This window comes from Halichoerus grypus, chromosome 12 (genome assembly GCF_964656455.1).
Source record: "Halichoerus grypus chromosome 12, mHalGry1.hap1.1, whole genome shotgun sequence".
Classification (NCBI taxonomy): domain Eukaryota; kingdom Metazoa; phylum Chordata; class Mammalia; order Carnivora; family Phocidae; genus Halichoerus; species Halichoerus grypus.
In genome coordinates, this window is record NC_135723.1 from 57,864,960 (window position 1) to 57,881,594 (window position 16,635).

Here is a 16,635-nt window from a genome sequence, read left to right on the forward strand (position 1 = left end):
CCCTTCTTCCTCTGCCTTCCTTCACCCCATCTGTCTCACTTCTCAGCCCAAAGCATCTTGACCACTTTCTTCTGGGAAACATGGTAGTCTACAGCTAGACGACTTCCCTCAGTTAAAGAAAGAAACCAGAGGGCCCCCAAGAAGGGGAAGCTAAATGGTGGTGTTCTTTTCAAAAGTGTGTGTGTGTGTGTGTGTGTGTGTGTGTGATTGCCAAGGCTTCCCAAACATCAGCGGGTGAAGAGAAAATGATTGTTACTTTTGAGCACTGATGATAGCTGAAACCCAAAAAGTGTTTGATCTTCCACAGCTAAATTGAGCTTAACATACATATTTGCTTAAATAAATCATCGCATACATAACCTGGATTACCACACCTCCGCCCCTCTTCAGTTATTGAGTATCATGAATTTGTAATCAAACTCCTTCTCTTTTGCCTGAACTTTGAAGGTCACCACATTTCTATTCCCCACCCTACCTCACCACCAACTTTTGCCAGGATACGATACCATTCACCTTGGCAGATCCAAAATCTTATCTATATTTACAAGCCTCTTAAAGACATTCACTCTTCCTACGCTTCGGGCTGCCATATGCAGAGGATTTTCCAGTATAACCCAAATGTTGAATCTTCCTTCCATCATCCTGTAAACTCACTCATATTTTCACACTATGTGCTCCAATTTTTGTGTTCTGAAAAAATGGTCTGTATTTCTATTCCCATTCTAAAAGAGGCCAGCGCAAGTTTCCCACACCCTGCAAAGAAAAAAAGGGAATGTTGAGGGATGGATTTCCAGAACCTCATCACAGTCCCCCACTACTCCCTAGGATGGATGTTAAAGAGACCACTCTGTGAACCCAGCTGGTCCTAAAATCAAAGCAAGAGGCCAGAGCATTTGGTTTCCTGAGCTGTTACACTCGGGTAACATGAGCTACCTAGTGCTTCCGGGTTACCCGCAGACAGAGCCAGACTCACTGGTGGCCCCTCTGTAAGCAGTGGGATATTGCTCCACCTCACTTTACTTCTCCATCAAATGGGGCCAACGAGGGTGTTATGAGACATAATTGCTGTTTATAGAGAACCTCAGCATCTTAGATGAAAGGCGTCAGAGCTGGGCAAAGCTTGTCCAAGACGAGCTACGCTTTGATTAGTGGAGTCCAAGGAAGAAAAATATACCCCATGTCATCTGAGAATTATCCTGCCTGCCTGCTGGGAGAAGCAAGGTTTCACTTTTCAGAAGACTTATGGGAACTTTTTGTTCTCATTTAAATAGTGTTTAGGATCCTTGAACTTCACATCAGGTGTGAGGTTAGAGGAAGTCCTCAAACACAAAGGGAAATACAACTTTTAGAACCATAAGATAGGGTGTTCAAATCATTCCTTCCACATAGCCACACACTGAGTCCGTGGCCCAATTAGTTACTTCATTTGCTCAAATCTGTCCTAATGTCCATGAAACAGGCTCCAGGAACTAGGTTAGCATAAAAATTTCAGACCACTGAAAGATGAAAAGTCACATAAAATTACATGACATGGTTATTTTGGCTTACAAGAAATGTTCACACTCCATGGAGAATAATTTAGAAAGCCACGCAGGTATTCCCTCAAGCTAAAGTCAACATGCAAACAACAGCAAACTGAGACATGGTTCCAATTATTTGTATTATTCAAGTCTAGAGAGAAAGAGAGAAACTCTAATGTGACAGATTTTTAAACAAATGCATGAAACATGCCCCTGAATGCAAACTTGAGGAGGCTCAGCCTCTCATTCTAACAACAATGGCACTCCTCAAAGCATCTGAAAATTCCTCTTTAGAAACTTTATACAGGGCGCCTGGGTGGCTCAGTTGGTTAAGCAACTGCCTTCGGCTCAGGTCATGATCCTGGAGTCCCGGGATCGAGTCCCGCATCGGGCTCCCTGCTCAGCAGGGAGTCTGCTTCTCCCTCTCCCGCTCCCCGCTCTTGTGCTCTCTCTCTCTCAAATAAATAAATAAAATCTTTAAAAAAAAAAAAGAAACTTTATACAGAGCCCAAGGCCTCTTCTTTTTTAAATCTGTTATAACGGCAAGTCTTCATATTTGGAGGGTACATCAGGAACAGGTGGGCGAGTGAGTATTCTACATTATGAACCAAAAGGAGAATGGGATTATGATGTAATCCAAGTTAATTTTCTCGCATAGCTGCTACACTGGCCCTAAATGCAAATCTGAAGAAGCAGTTCCAGAAGCAGTTTTCAAGGGTTGATGTGGTAGATCTACTCACTCCCTGACAGGGGGACAGGGGACAAAACCACCACGGAGAGCACGTCGCGACTGTCATTATACTGAACACTTAGGTGTTAGGATTTGTCATTTACAAGGTGCTTCAGCATAACAGACCTACTTGTGCCCTTCACCACTGCCCCATCCCAAGTCCGAGTACAGACCCACGATGTGTATAGTCTCAAAACACATCTACAAAGTACAACATTGAGACCTCTTTTTCATCGTGTTCTACAACTAACAAGATATATTTTTAAATACTCAATAATGAAAATGTACCAGTGATCCTCAATTTCGCTAGCAGTCACGTGAATCTCTCCAAATCCACGGGGGTCTCAAAATAAAGTAGGAGATTTAGAGGCAAAGGTGCCAACGTTGTCAGCATCAGGGACAGGAAAGTGATTTTCAACTGGGTGACCTGCGAAACTTCCTCATCCTATACCAAGGCTGAACCAACACAACCAAGGGGAAAAACAGGAAGTGAAAAGAGCACAAGAAATGTAAAATCCTAATTCCAAATTAAGTATCTTTGTTATTATCTTTAGAGTCGGTATTTCTTAATATTTCTTACCTCCGATCCTTTTCACCCAGACATGATCATTGCATCAGAATAACCAGTCAGATACTCATAAGCAGCCAGAAGAATTTCGAGGCCACCAAATACTCCCCTGGATCAATTTTGGAAAATATTGGAGGTGAGGGTTTAGGTAGTGTTTTCTGGTGGCACCAGGTGGAGCGGCGCGCGTGGGAAAGTCTATGTCATTGGGTGAGTGTTGTCCTACGGAGACAAGTCTCTCCTCGGTGGTTGTCAAAATACATATCGAAGATCAAAATAATAGCTCTCTTTGTGCCCGTAGCTGCTTGCACGTGGAGTTTAAATGGCACTTACTCAGTCCCCATGAGTGGTAGGATATAAATGTTTCCTAGGGTGACTAACTGTCCCAGTTCACCTGAAACTCTCCAACTTTTAGCGCTGGAAGTCCCACATCCCAAGAAATGCCTCAGTTCCAGGCAAACTAGAACAAAGCATTGATCACAGGAAGAAGGTGCCCAACTGAGGGTCTAAGATAGGTTATAGCTGCCCGTGAGGAGTGGAAGTCAGCTTTCCTGACATCACCCATTAGGTTGCTTTGTCTATTTTGGCTGGTGCGCACCTCCAAGAACTAACTTTCCCTAGCAAGAGAATATGAAGGCAAGATCTGGGCCCAAACTTCAGCACGATACGTGGGCCACACCGTACTATCTCCCTGGACCTCAGAGCCATCCTGTGTAAGGAAGGGGCTTATGCGTCAGTGTTTTCAAACCCTAGACAATAGCTTGACTTTCATGGGTCATGAAATTAATTTACAGAATTACAAACAGCATTTGTAATTAATGAAATAAAATAGAACAAAACAAGTGGAAAACACTAGAGGACATTACACACGGTAAGGAAGTAGTGTTTGTAAAGCATGTTTCAATGACATAGACATGTCTGCACGTACTGGGTTTCAGTGTCAAACTCCCTGCTTAGTGCGGGTTGCAGTCAAACACTTAAAGCCAACAGATTAGATAATCTCCAAGTTTCCTGCTGGCTCGAATTTTACAGTCCTACAGACATCATTTTTATAAATGTATTTTCTCTTTTATTATTGTAAAAGATCCTAGAATAAAAGTTATTGTTGCCTCATTGACAGCACCCAGCACAGGGCCTTACAGTTAGTTTACTCTCAATAAATGTTTCTTATATTCCAACACACCCACAAGAACACACTCCAACATGATCATTGGTGCCATCTTCCAGCTCCAGCAAAAGCAGAAGTCCCAGGGCTGGGTGGCTGCCCAGTCAGTGGGGAAATGGCCTCTTGAATATCATTGCCTTTCGGCTTGAGAGAACTCAGAAAGCCCAGTAAACACCACCACCATGTGGGCAGCAGTCTCTGCAGATACAAACTTTGACACTAAGGTGAGATGCTGGCTTTGGGAACAATCTGGTTCAATTGCTGGAGAGATGAACACTCTAGCAAGGGAAATGCAGAAGAGAGAAAAAACGGAACAGACGTATCCTAGGACTGACAAACAGATCGGTACCAACTACACATCAGCAATGACTTCTAGGAGCACGAAACAGGACAGGTACTGTGGGCAGATTGCTAAGGAAAAGAACAAGAAGTATAATTTTATGGATTGCCACTTTTCAATAGCAGGATAAAGAAAACATGAAAGTTGGCATTTTTTATATCAGGGATCACAGTTAGGGAACACGTTTGTTTTTCAAAGCACCCCCCGTGAAATGAAGTTGTATGGGACTTTCCATACAATCAGGTCCTCAAGTAAAAATTTCAGCATCCTGGGGCACCTGGGTGGCTCAGTCAGCTAAGACACCAACTCTTGGTTTTGGCTCAGGTCATGATCTCAGGGTCATGGGATTAAGCCCCGTGTTGGGCTCCATGCCCAGCGGGGAGTCTGCTTGAGAATACATAAATAAATCTTAAAAAAAAAAATTTAGCATCCTGAAAGAAAAATGTCATTTCCTTTTAAATCACGTTCTGTTACTCTGACGTTAGTTACAAAGAGGGAAATGCAGAAGGTCCAGTCTTTTAAAAATTAGGAAGTGCTATTTCTTTTCCAAAATATAAGAACAGAGCAGAAATAAAAACTTAACATGCTACACTGAAGCCTCAACACCAGGCTGGCTACCTCAGAAGCAGGGTCGGTCATGGGATCGGTTCATCCCCCATTGAGGGCGCCTGAGACCCTGCGGCCCCATGGCACCCGCTGAGGGAAGTGGATCCGAGTCAGAGAAACAACGTTTCGGGGAGTGAGCTGACAGGGGTTGCGGGTTGTCGGGCCGGATGGGGAGGGACGTGGAGTGTAGACGCGGTAGGCACGCACTGGTTCCGGAAGCAGGCAGGTGCACTGCGCTAGTCCGGACTTGCGGCCCTGACCAGACGAGGGTCACAGAAAGGACAGGCAGGCTTGCAGTCGCAGCAGGAGAGGGTTAGCAGAGCTTTCTTTCCTGCTGCCAGTACTTCTTACTCATTCCTTAAAAGTAGGTATAAATGAAGCAACTTCACGATTATAATCCCCCCAAGCTACACACTGAGCCCCGAAGTTCTTCATGGCCTCTCAGCTCTCCTCACTAGACTCCAGGAGAGGCACCGGCTCCTCGCTCCCAGCGACGGCCACCCGCGGGCCTGTGTCGCGAGGGCTGGACGGTTCGTCTCGGGGCCACTCATCCCGCCCGCAGCTGCTGGAGGCGAGCAGGGAGCCCCGCGAGGCCAGCCGGGCTCCTTGGACGGCCAGGCCCCGGGCAGGCGCGCGCCCCGGAGCCCGGTGAGCCGTGCGGCCGCAGCAAGCCCGAGCCCGGAGGAGCAGAGCCGAGCACCGGCCCGGGGCCTGGCGCAGGAGGACGACGCGGCCCCCCACCGAGTAAAACCGGGCCGCGGCAGGGAGGCTTCCTTACAGGGCGAACGCCGCCGTGGCTGGATGTGGGGCGCCGGGAGGGGAGACTGGGGACGGCTGAGCGATCGCGGCTCTTGCAGAGACCCAGCCCCGGAGCCTGCACGTGGCAGGAAATCAGTAAAGATCATCTCGCCGCTTCCTCAACGAGCCCAGCGGCTTGCCTAGCTAACCCGGGTCTGCCTCGCCTTCCAGGAGAACGCGGATCAGTGTGTGAGCCGGCCGGGCGGGCCTCCTGCGCCAGAATCACACGGGGAGCTGGTGGCAAAGGCAGATACCGGGCTCCAGAAGAGCCACAAGAATTCCTGAGCTCTCGGGGCTGATTGCCCAGGAATCTGTACCTCCCGGTGGGCTACACCGCCGTCGATGTGGGCCATCTCGTTCTCCTGGGGAAACGGCGGTGTGTCGGATTCTGTTTGCCCTGAACTTCAGCTTAAGGTGAGCCTTTCTCCATGGAGCCGCTGACAGTATTCATACCACTGCGGCTGGTGGGGTTCACTTGAGATGTGGCCCACGGGCGGGGGCTCTCTCGCACCCTCCTGCACCCGGCCCCGGTTTTCCCAGACTGCTCTGTTCATGGGCACCAGCTCCAGGGCCGGTGGTTGCAGTTTCTGCCGCAATCCCAACCGCTGGATCTCGGCCCCACCCTCAACCCACTTGGCTGATAATTAGGTCATCTTGTCCAGACCTGACACCCGGGGACCAACCAGCCCTGCTCCTAATTGTTCCCCGAAGGTGTGCGGAGCCAGAGCGCCAAAGGCGAGCCCGGCGGGCCCACAGACCTCCAAGGACCAGCATCTTCCCCGCCCTGGCCCTCTCTCCCCAGAGCACCCAGGCAATGCTATTGCCTTCATTTCCCTTGCTCGCTTCTTGCCTTCCGCAGACGCAAATATCTGTGCAGCATCCACTGTATCCCAGGCCCTGAGTTCGCCAAGCGACAGAGTCCTCAGACTCACAGGGTCTTCAGTTCTCCAAAAGAGTGTTAGTTGTTCTTGTCCCTTAATTTCATGTTTTCATTTTGATGATAATCCTTTTTAAAAATCCGGTAGTCTGCCCTATTATCTAGAGTTTATATTTATATTTATAAATGCATTCTCACAAAGTGAGAGCCAAGTGGTATCATGTTACGATGAACAATGGAGGGTCCAAAATCATAGGAACAATCTAAGTAGTTAGAATGCCAAGCATTCTGGGACCCAGACTCAAAGGAACCTTGTAGTAATCAGGACCATATTCTCATTCTCTTTGTAGAGCCTATTTTGCACCTACCGGCTTGTAAAAGTTCATTTATGGAGAATGTAGCAGTAAGTGAGCAATAAAGAACTTTTCTGTTTGTCATTCCAGCAATAACGTGACAAGACACTCACTTAATCCAGATTTCCAGGTTGTGGCAATGCTAATCTTACTTTTGAATGAACCAGACAATTCCATAGAGTTATCAAGTGGCATTTCATTAAAATCTTTACTTCAGGAATGCTCAAGGGCAGAGTTTTAAATAACTATGAGGTCTGATTATTCTGAACTAGCAAAATAGGGCCAGAGTAACAGGCAATCTCCGCATTAGCGCTGAACCCAAGGGCCAAAATAAATCCAGACCTAGATCTGGGACCACGGTGTTAAACCCAACATGACCTGTTAGTTTCAGAACAAAAGCCTCGTCTGGCACATTAAAGTAACATGGCTTACTTGAATACGATTGGTTTTGCAGATGTGTGTGTGTTTCATTCATACATTGGCTTTGTTTTTATGATAATGTAATAGCTTAGTACTTATTGAGAGCTGATTACATGCCAGAAACTATACTAAGCACTTTACGTAGATGAGCTCATTAAATCCTCACAGCTCTAGCATATAGGTACTATGACCCGCACTTTCCCCGAAGTGAACTGAAGCACAGAGAGCACTTGCCTAAGCTTCCGTACCACGTGAGCGGCAGCCCTAGGATTTAAACCCAGGCAGGTTGGCCTCCAGAACGTGTGTTCCTAACCACAGCACTATACTGTTTTATACTTATATCATTTTATATACATACACACACACACACACACACACCTATATACAGGGACTGGCATGGCATGAAATATATATATCCCATATAAAGATGAAAATATGGAATGATATAAATACTATGTGCCAAAATTTATATAGCTTTGTATTTTTACATACTTAAGTAGCTACAATAAAAACCATTTAATCCAATATTTGGCTTGTAAGAATTTCTTTTTTTATTGAGGTATAATTGACATGTAACATTATATTGGTTTTATTTTTTTTTTTAAAGATTTATTTATTTATTTATTTATTTGACAGAGAGAGACACAGCAAGAGAGGGAGCACAAGCAGGGGGAGTGGGAGAGGGAGAAGCAGGCCTCCCGCAGAGTAGGGAGCCCGATGCGGGGCTCGATCCCAGGAACCCGGGATCATGACCTGAGCCGAAGGCAGACGCTTAATGACTGAGCCACCCAGGCGCCCCCATTATATTGGTTTTAGATGTACAACATAATGATTCTATATTTGTATATACTGTGAAATAATCACCACAATAGGCCTAGTTAACATAGAATTTCTTTCCTGATTGAACAGACATGCAAACTACCCAGTCTGTAGTCTATTCAAGTGAAAGAAATGCAGGTTTAGTGGTTTCTGCTCAGGACAACTGGTACCCAGGCTAAATCCCAGGGGTGACGTGCAGGAGGAAAGGGTCTGAACGCCCAGCTCAGTTCTGCAAGCCCTCCTGTTCCTCACATCTCCCTCTCCTCATTCCCCAGTGCCCCCTCTTCACCAGGGAAGTCCTGCTATGTATAGACCCCTGAGCTCATCTCTACTCACCCAGCTCCTAAACATTCCCGGCGCCAAGGTTACCGTAAAAGGTTCTGCTGTTAGGTTAGATCTGGTATGAATAGAAGCCTGAGTCATAGTAGACTCAGTGGTCTTTGAACCCAATGTATTGTTCAGCCCTCCCCTCCCACACGTGCACACGCCCCCATCTGCAGGGCAGGTAAGTTCCAACCCCCACCTCCCACAGCCGGCACCTGACTGTGGGGTCTATCAGGATGAGCTTCCTCACCCACCTCCCTGCCCAGTCTCATGGTTCTGCAGTCCAGATGCTTCTCCTTGGGCTCAGTTGAAGCCTCGATAGCATATCTGACTGCACTGCTAAAGTCTGCAGCTCTCCAGGCCAGAATTACAAAAGTGAATTACACTATTAAAACTGCATTTCAAGGGAGCCAGGAAAATGCAAACAATAAATGCTTCTCTTCTGCTGGAGGGCCCACGAATTACCACCCTCCCTCTTTGCAATCATGGAAGATATGAAGCATAATTACAAGTTAATGAAACATTTTTGCATGTGATGTGGGAATTATGAAATTATAGGGCTGAGAGCATACAGTTACAAGTCACATCATTTGTTTACTAATGCAAGCACTTTTGCTAGCAGCGATGATTTCAACATTAACGATTAAACCTCGGTGATCTTAGTGCTCTGGGGTAGAGTCCTGTCCACTGCCCAGTCCCAACTTCTTGAGTGATCAAATGTGGTCACAGTAGCAGCCAAATACCGTCCTGGTCCCTGGGTCACAGTTGAGGCATTGTGTTCTTTTTTTAAGATTTTATTTATTCATTTATTCATTTATTTATTGCAAGCGGAGGGGAGGAGCAGAGGGAGAGGCAGAGAGAGAATCTCCAGGAGACTCCACAGTGAGTATGGAGCCTACGCTGGGCTCGATCTCATAACCCTGAGATCATGACCTGAGCGGAAATCAAGAGTTGGACATTTAACCACCTGAGCCACCCAGGCGCCCCTAAGGCATTGTGTTCTTGAAGTCAGCTGTCCCTGTGATGGTCTGCTAGTGAGTGGTCTGCCTTCCCGCTGTTGGCAAAAGATGCAACTCCCGGGCAGACCAGTTTGGAAGTGTGTTCCAGAAACTGTTCGGGCAGCCTGAAGCCTGTTTCTCTAGCCTTTCGTTGTTATGTTCCTAATTCCAGGCATCAAATTCCTTTTCTGCTTTAAACACTCAGAGTGGTTCTTGTTTCCTGACAAGAGCTCGGCCTGATACTTGCACTGATTCATGTAATGCCCACAACAACCCTATGTGGGAAGCACTATTATCCCCTATTTACAATCTGAGGAAACCGAGACATAAGGAGGTTAATTAACTTGCCCGAGGTCCTATTAGGGAGTGGCAGAGCCGGGTTTCGAACTCCAGCAATCTAGCCCACAGCCCATACTCCAAAGCCTTTGCTGCCTCCTCAGTGGGCTACATGAAGGGCCAGGAAGTAATGGTGCCTCACGGGACTTGAATCATTTTTGTGACTTGATGTTATTCCATTGGTGACTCAAATTCCCAGAAGAGTCTAATTGGCCCAGTTTGGGTCTCAGGTCTCCCCTCAACCCCTCATTGACAGTTCCATCACTTGTGCAGTGAAATATGGTTGTTCCACCAAGAGAGAGTCTGTTTCCCAAGGACAGGAAGAGGGATGCTTGTCAGACCAAAACAACAGACGTCCAAAACTGATCTGCATCTGGCCATTGCTCAAAAGTACCATGGAAAAAAATAGACCAAAAAAATGCCCGGATGTTAGATGGAAACTTGGCCGTTGCCCAGTGTGAATAGCCCCGTATGGATCTTGAGGACAACTCATGAAATGTGAAGACTTTTGTAAATCACGTAGGCATTGCCTCAAGGCTGCCATGGAGCAAAGTCAGATATTCTGGAAGGAAAGATGGAAGAGAGATGACTCTGAGGGGTGTGATGACCGGGGGCTGCCGTCAGCCCACCTCACATGCATACGCACCCCACAGAGGACTTCCGGGGGGCTCTGGTTGAAGCTCCGCAGAGCTTGCAGTGGCCCTTCACACACTATTACGGTAACTAACTAGACAGTGTCTTCGCGCTACAACTGGACAGGTCTTCGCGTGCCCTGACACATCCTGGTTGCCAAACGAGAAACCTGATGCCCAGATTCCCAACTTGGAACGAATTTCTGAGCACTTGGTGGGTTCCTCCATTACCTGGAGATTTGTCATTTGATTTCAGAGATATGTGTCACGGTGCACCTGAGCGGTTCCAACACCTCTGCTTTAATATTTTTGAGTTTTTGTTAAAAGATTTTTTCCCCAGAACTTTAAAAATAAAAAGCCCCTCTTTCTTCCTTTCTCTCTTCCCCTGCCTCCTTCCCTCCCTCCTCTCTGTCTCTTATATATATATAATTCCTAACTGCTTATTTTATAATCCCTTGCTCCTAAGACCGAAAGGAAAACTCAGATTTTTGAACCCCAAGACAGGCACTCTTTGCTGCCTTTCGTAAGATTTCCCCTTGCCCATCACGCCCTGGGATTTCTCCACTGATAGCTTTCCATTGTTCTTCCCTGCCTTCTGCCAAATGTTGATTATGGGGCTGCGAGTTGGTTACAAAAACATATCCCCGAATATCACATTTTCCCAAAGCTCTGCCCTTTTCCCAGCCCAAACTTTATATTCTTGCTTTTCCCTTCAAGGTAAGTAATCTCCCAGCTACAAATTCCTAAGCCTCAGTGGTGGAGACTCCCGCCCCCCCCCCGGCCGGTCATTTCCTAAACTGACCAGAGTAAGAGGGTCTCGGGCATCATTTTCTGAAGACCGCCTTTCCCACTGATCCAGACCAAAGGACACAGCGGAGAAAGGGGAAGAGGATTTGCTCTAGTTGAGGCCAGCCCCCTGCAGCAATCAGCACAGCAGCTCCTTGTCCCCAGCCCAAAGGATGCTAATGCTTCCTCTTACCTGTGTGGACAAAGTCATCGTACCCACGGAAAGAAGCAGAACTATATTAATCCCTGGGCATTCTTTCTTCTTTTAGAATAGGAAGAAAGAATTTCAGAAAGGTTGGGTCTGGCCTGATATGCCTGATATCCAATGAGCAGAAATCAGTGCTGTTTACCGTATTAGCTGAGAGAGATAATGTGTAGGGGAATGAAAGGAAGCAAACATTGTCCCTGATGATGGTGAACAATCAGGTCACCAAGAGTCAAGAGCTTCCCAGAGTCAAAGCTCTTTGAACATCCCAGGAGAATTTTCTAAAGCTTTGCCTAAGTTGCTGAACAATCATCTCCCCGTAGCAAATAATTTACATCAACCAAGAGGACAGTAGGGACCTGCATTAAGACATGGCGAGACAGCTGACTTGCAAATGACGAATGAGCAGCACAAACAGTCACACTGATGGAAGCTGTAAGGATGGGGGCAGCCCCTTGTTAGGTAGCTCCAAAGCCGAGCACGCCCTTCCTGGGATTTCATACTCAGAGCTGCCCCCAGCTTTGCTATGGCAGAAGCGCGATGATTTTGCTTGAAAGTGCCAGTAAGAAGTCTTCCCTGAATTGAGATGCTCTCTTGAGTTTCTTAACTATGCGTGACCTTGAGCCTGGGCACTTCCCTTCTCCAGATCAGACATTAAAAGGAAATGAGAAAATATATTTCCTCCTTTCATATCAGGATCCCCCAAACAATTTTTTCTACCACCTCTTTTTTATTTGTTAATGAAATACACTGATGTAATGCTAACGTTAAGAAGATATTTGGAGGGGCGCCTGGGTGGCTCAGTCGGTTAAGCGTCTACCTTGGCCTCAGGTCATGATCCCAGGGTCCTGGGATCGAGAGCTCCACATTGGGTCCCTGCTCAGCGGGGAGTCTGTCCTCCCTCTGCCCCTCCCACCCCGTGCACGCGCGCACTCGTGCGCTCTCTCTCAAATAAATAAATAAAATCTTAAAAAAAAAAAAAAAAAGAATAGAGTTTTAAACTCTATTTGGAGAATATTTACTATAAAAGCTCTTCATGATTCCCCCAGAGGTAAGCGTGAGGCCATCTCAGCTGGATTAAGTTCCCACTGCAGAGGAGTATAGGGGCGTCCGGAAAATTCCAGAAGATGGAGCTTTATCATAAAACTGGGACTAGGATGAGAGGAGTAAGGTATCTATCTCAAGTGCAAAAACAAAACAACAAAAACCTCTGTATGACAAATGTGGCCCATAATTAGTTATGTTTAATATTGCTTGTCTTTCATCTTTTAGCATTTAAACCTTTAACATGGACAAAATTTTTTCTTTTAACCATTACTTTTATGTTATTCTTTTTTTCACTGAAAAAGGAATAAATATATGTGGTTTTTAAAAAAATCCAAAATAGAGCAGAGTTATCTCAGATCCCCAAACATCTATCCTTCATCAAGAAGTAAACATTAATAATAGTTTCTTCTGTGTCCTTGCAGAATTTTTCTTTGTATATACATGCATATTTACATGTGCATATCCCTTTGTATTGTTTACACAAATGAGGACACACACTATATTGCATTTGCTAGTTTTACTTGACCTTGGATCTCAGATTGATGTATCTTGGCATATATAATCTACTTCATTATTTTTTAAAGAGGTGAATAGCTTCCCACTATATAAAAGTGCTATAAATTATTTAACCATTTCCCTGTTGAGAAACATTTTCATAGTTTCTAGATTTTTGTTTTTGTTTTCTATTACAAATAATGTTGTAACCATAATAATTTTTGATAGATTCGGGGCAACCAGAAATCTTTGATTTCTTGAGCAATCTTAATTTAACATAATAAATTATTTTCATATAAAATAAAATAATTTATATAGATTCCAGAAAGTTATTTGATAAAATTTAACATTTTATTTTGGAGTTTTTTTTTTTAATTCTCAGAAAAGAAAAAAAATATTTTTGTATTTATTAAGGAGGTAATAGAGTCAGGAAAAAGACAAAGATGCCCACTTTCCCCACTGTTCTTTAGCATTACTCTAGAATTACAAGTCAATGCAAAAGGAAAATAGAATTAAAATTGGAAATAAGGAGGTAAAATTTTCCTTATCTGCAATGATGTATTTTATAACTGGAAGAACACACAGAAGATCAACAGAAAAATGATTAGAAGCAAAAAGAACATTCAGTAAGATGACTCTCATACACTCTTGGTGTCTGATAAACTGGCTCAACCCCTGGGGTGGGGGGGAGACACTGGGGGTGGGATTTGGACCATCGATGAAAACTAAGTGTGTGCATAGTCAATGAGCCTGTTAATTTCACTTCCTGAAATGCACCCTTCAAATACACTATCCCCATGGACTGAGAGACTCATGGCACAGGTATGTATAGGGACATGGACATTTCATTAGAGCATTTTTTTACAATAGCAAAAAGGTCAGAAACAACTTGCTTTTCAAGAAGCTGCCTGCACGTGTATGAGGTGGTATATGATATAAGCATAAAATATTTTCAAAGAATAGCCAACAAATTGATCTCAGTGAATATCTCTAAGGAACAAAACCTAGAAAGGATAAGAAGGAGCTTTATTTTTCATCACATGCCCTTTGTACCGTTGGAATTTGCCCTGTGCCCCCCAAATGCACACCTTTAAATGATGTACTTTTTGTACTATTTGTAAGGCTTTTCTAGTAGATACATTTATTTTCCTGAAATCCTTGATTGAAACCAGAGATGGATTCCCAGTTCAAATAGATGGACGGCCTTGGGTCAGTTAAGAAAACCTACTCATTGACATGAGGGGGAGGGAAACACACTTCAGTTTTTCAGTGTTTTGTTGTCATTGTTGGGGTTGCACTTGTTATGTTTTAATTTTTTTTTATGGGTATATAATTGAGGGTTTTAGTCTTGATAGCTTTGAAATGGTAAGACTGTATCTCGACTCATCAAGTGACTTGACAGGTCGGTATTCTTCAAGCCCCGTGTCCAGGTACCAGTTCACCTCACTGAACTTGCTGAACTCTGCGGGCGCATAACCCAGGACCAATCTAGCTCTCCTGAAGGTCTTCAGGGAGCCAACCAAACGGAGGGACATGACCCAGAGAACTTAGTCCAGACCAGGCCGGCAAGAGGGAGAGAGGGTAGCTCATCAGACAGCGGGCATGCTTGCTCTCGCTGGCTCCTCGGTTCGCAGGCATGACGCGGTTCCAGTGGAACCTCCTTCTCTTCGTCTGTCCTCCTTCTCTTCGTTTGTCCTCCTCCTCTGAAGTAGGGAGAGGGGCTTGGGCAATTCTAGTGGGCAAGAGGAGGCAAAGATTTAAGGACATATGGTGTTAGCAACAGAAAACTATACATTTAATGACAATAACATTAACATTACCCAAGACTAAACGATATTGATCAGTTCCCAAACCCTAGTCCACCAAGAGAAGCTGGGTTGCTCCTGAATCACTGGGGAGCACCTTGAAATGGAAAAATTCCCAGGCCACACCGGCAGAGAGTCTGCTTCACTGGGTCTGGGGTGAGACCGGGGAATCTGTATTTTTAGGACAGTCCCCAGATAATTCTGATGGGCAGCCAGGCTTGGCAAACACAGGTATAAATTATTCAGTGACCCCCAAATTACTGTGAATCATATAACAGTCTAATAAATTTTGATGTGACCCTTTGGGAGAAAAAAGTCCCAAGACAAATTGTTTTCGTGGAAGAATTAAAGTAGTCCTCAAGAGTGAGTAAATTAATCCCAGTAAACACATTATAGTTACTGCATTAGGTAAAAATTTTGTCTGCCTAATCGATAATGAAATAAGCAGAGAGAGGATATTTTAAAGCCTGCAGGAGATATAATTCAAACACTAGCCTAGGTCTGATAAATATTTTATAAACAATCAATTTTATTTCATTCTACTTGAGAAATGAGTAAGGTCCCACGTTCCTGTTTGGCAACATCAGGTTTTTAAAATTGAATTGGAAGTATACAGAGTTAGTTAAGCTAATGCGAATTTCTCCCTTAAGGTGAGTATTAGCAACCTCATAACTAAATAACACCTGGTCACTCTCTCTCCTCAGATTAGGCCACTTCACGTGGTCTTTTGGCTCTGGCTGTGAACTGAGGTTCTGCGAGCCATCTTTTTCCGGAGTAGTGGTCCGGAGAAACGTCCCTGCTCTCCAGAAAAGGCCAGCTCTGTGGATCTCTGGTGCTGGCAGGACCCGGTCCTGGTCCTCCTAGACTTCCTCCTTGTGAGCATCCTGCAAAACCTCAGGTGCTTTTCATTCGTCCACTGACTGGACCACAACAAAATCCGTCTGCTAATGGTGAGTGAGTTCGTGAATACACACCCCGGGGCGTAGGGGGGTGAAAGGGGGTCTGTTTTGGTTTTCTTCCTCATCCTAAATTTCCCATCCTAATGAGTAAGATGTTTTGTAAAGGATAAAATCAAGCCATCCTAGAAGGCCTTCAGGGTTTGATAAACATATGGAGAGATTCTCTCAATTACAAACAAGGAACAGAAACTGAAAATTAGGTGTTTTCGGTCTCAGAAAGTTGCAGGACAGGGCAGTTCAACTTCATGGGAAAATGTACTAGAGAAACTGGTTGTCAGAGTTACCGCTGAGATTTTTCTTCTATGGGAAGCCATAACTTTAAAAGAACGTTTCCCGGGCGCCTGGGTGGCTCAGTTGGTTAAGCGACTGCCTTCGGCTCAGGTCATGATCCTGGAGTCCCAGGATCGAGTTCCTCATCGGGCTCCCTGCTCGGCGGGGAGTCTGCTTCTCCCTCTGACCCTCCTCCCTCTCATGCTCTCTGTCTCTCATTCTCTCTCTCAAATAAAATAAATAAAATCTTTAAAAGAAATAAATAAATAAAAGAACGTTTCCCCCCATTTCCCAGACCCACTGCACTGCGGGCTGCTTACTTTGGGTAATTATTTGGTGTGAAGACCAGCAGGAACCTCCGCCGGTTTTAACTGGGATGCCACTGCCGGCCTCTAGAGGTCGCACTTCATATAAGAACTTGGGCTGTCCGGGGCGATTGGGGGGGGAAGAGTTGGCGATCAAAGGTTCACCCCCCAGGCGCCAAGATTAAGCCCCCTGAAAGTCACCCTTTTGGAGTGTCCCCAGAAGAGAGAAAATTAAGGTACAGGAAATTTGAGAGCCGTGTGCTTTATTTCAAAGCAAAAC

The 16,635-nt window shown here is 45.2% G+C and overlaps 1 long non-coding RNA gene across 1 annotated transcript; it reads left to right on the forward strand.

Moving 5' to 3' along the window:
- The first annotated feature begins 5,593 nt into the window (after nucleotides 1–5,593).
- Nucleotides 5,594–7,899, forward strand: LOC118529395 (uncharacterized). Its single transcript, XR_004914103.2, has 2 exons — nucleotides 5,594–6,138; nucleotides 6,387–7,899. It is a non-coding gene; the product is annotated as an uncharacterized LOC118529395 (long non-coding RNA).
- The last annotated feature ends 8,736 nt before the right edge of the window (nucleotides 7,900–16,635 follow it).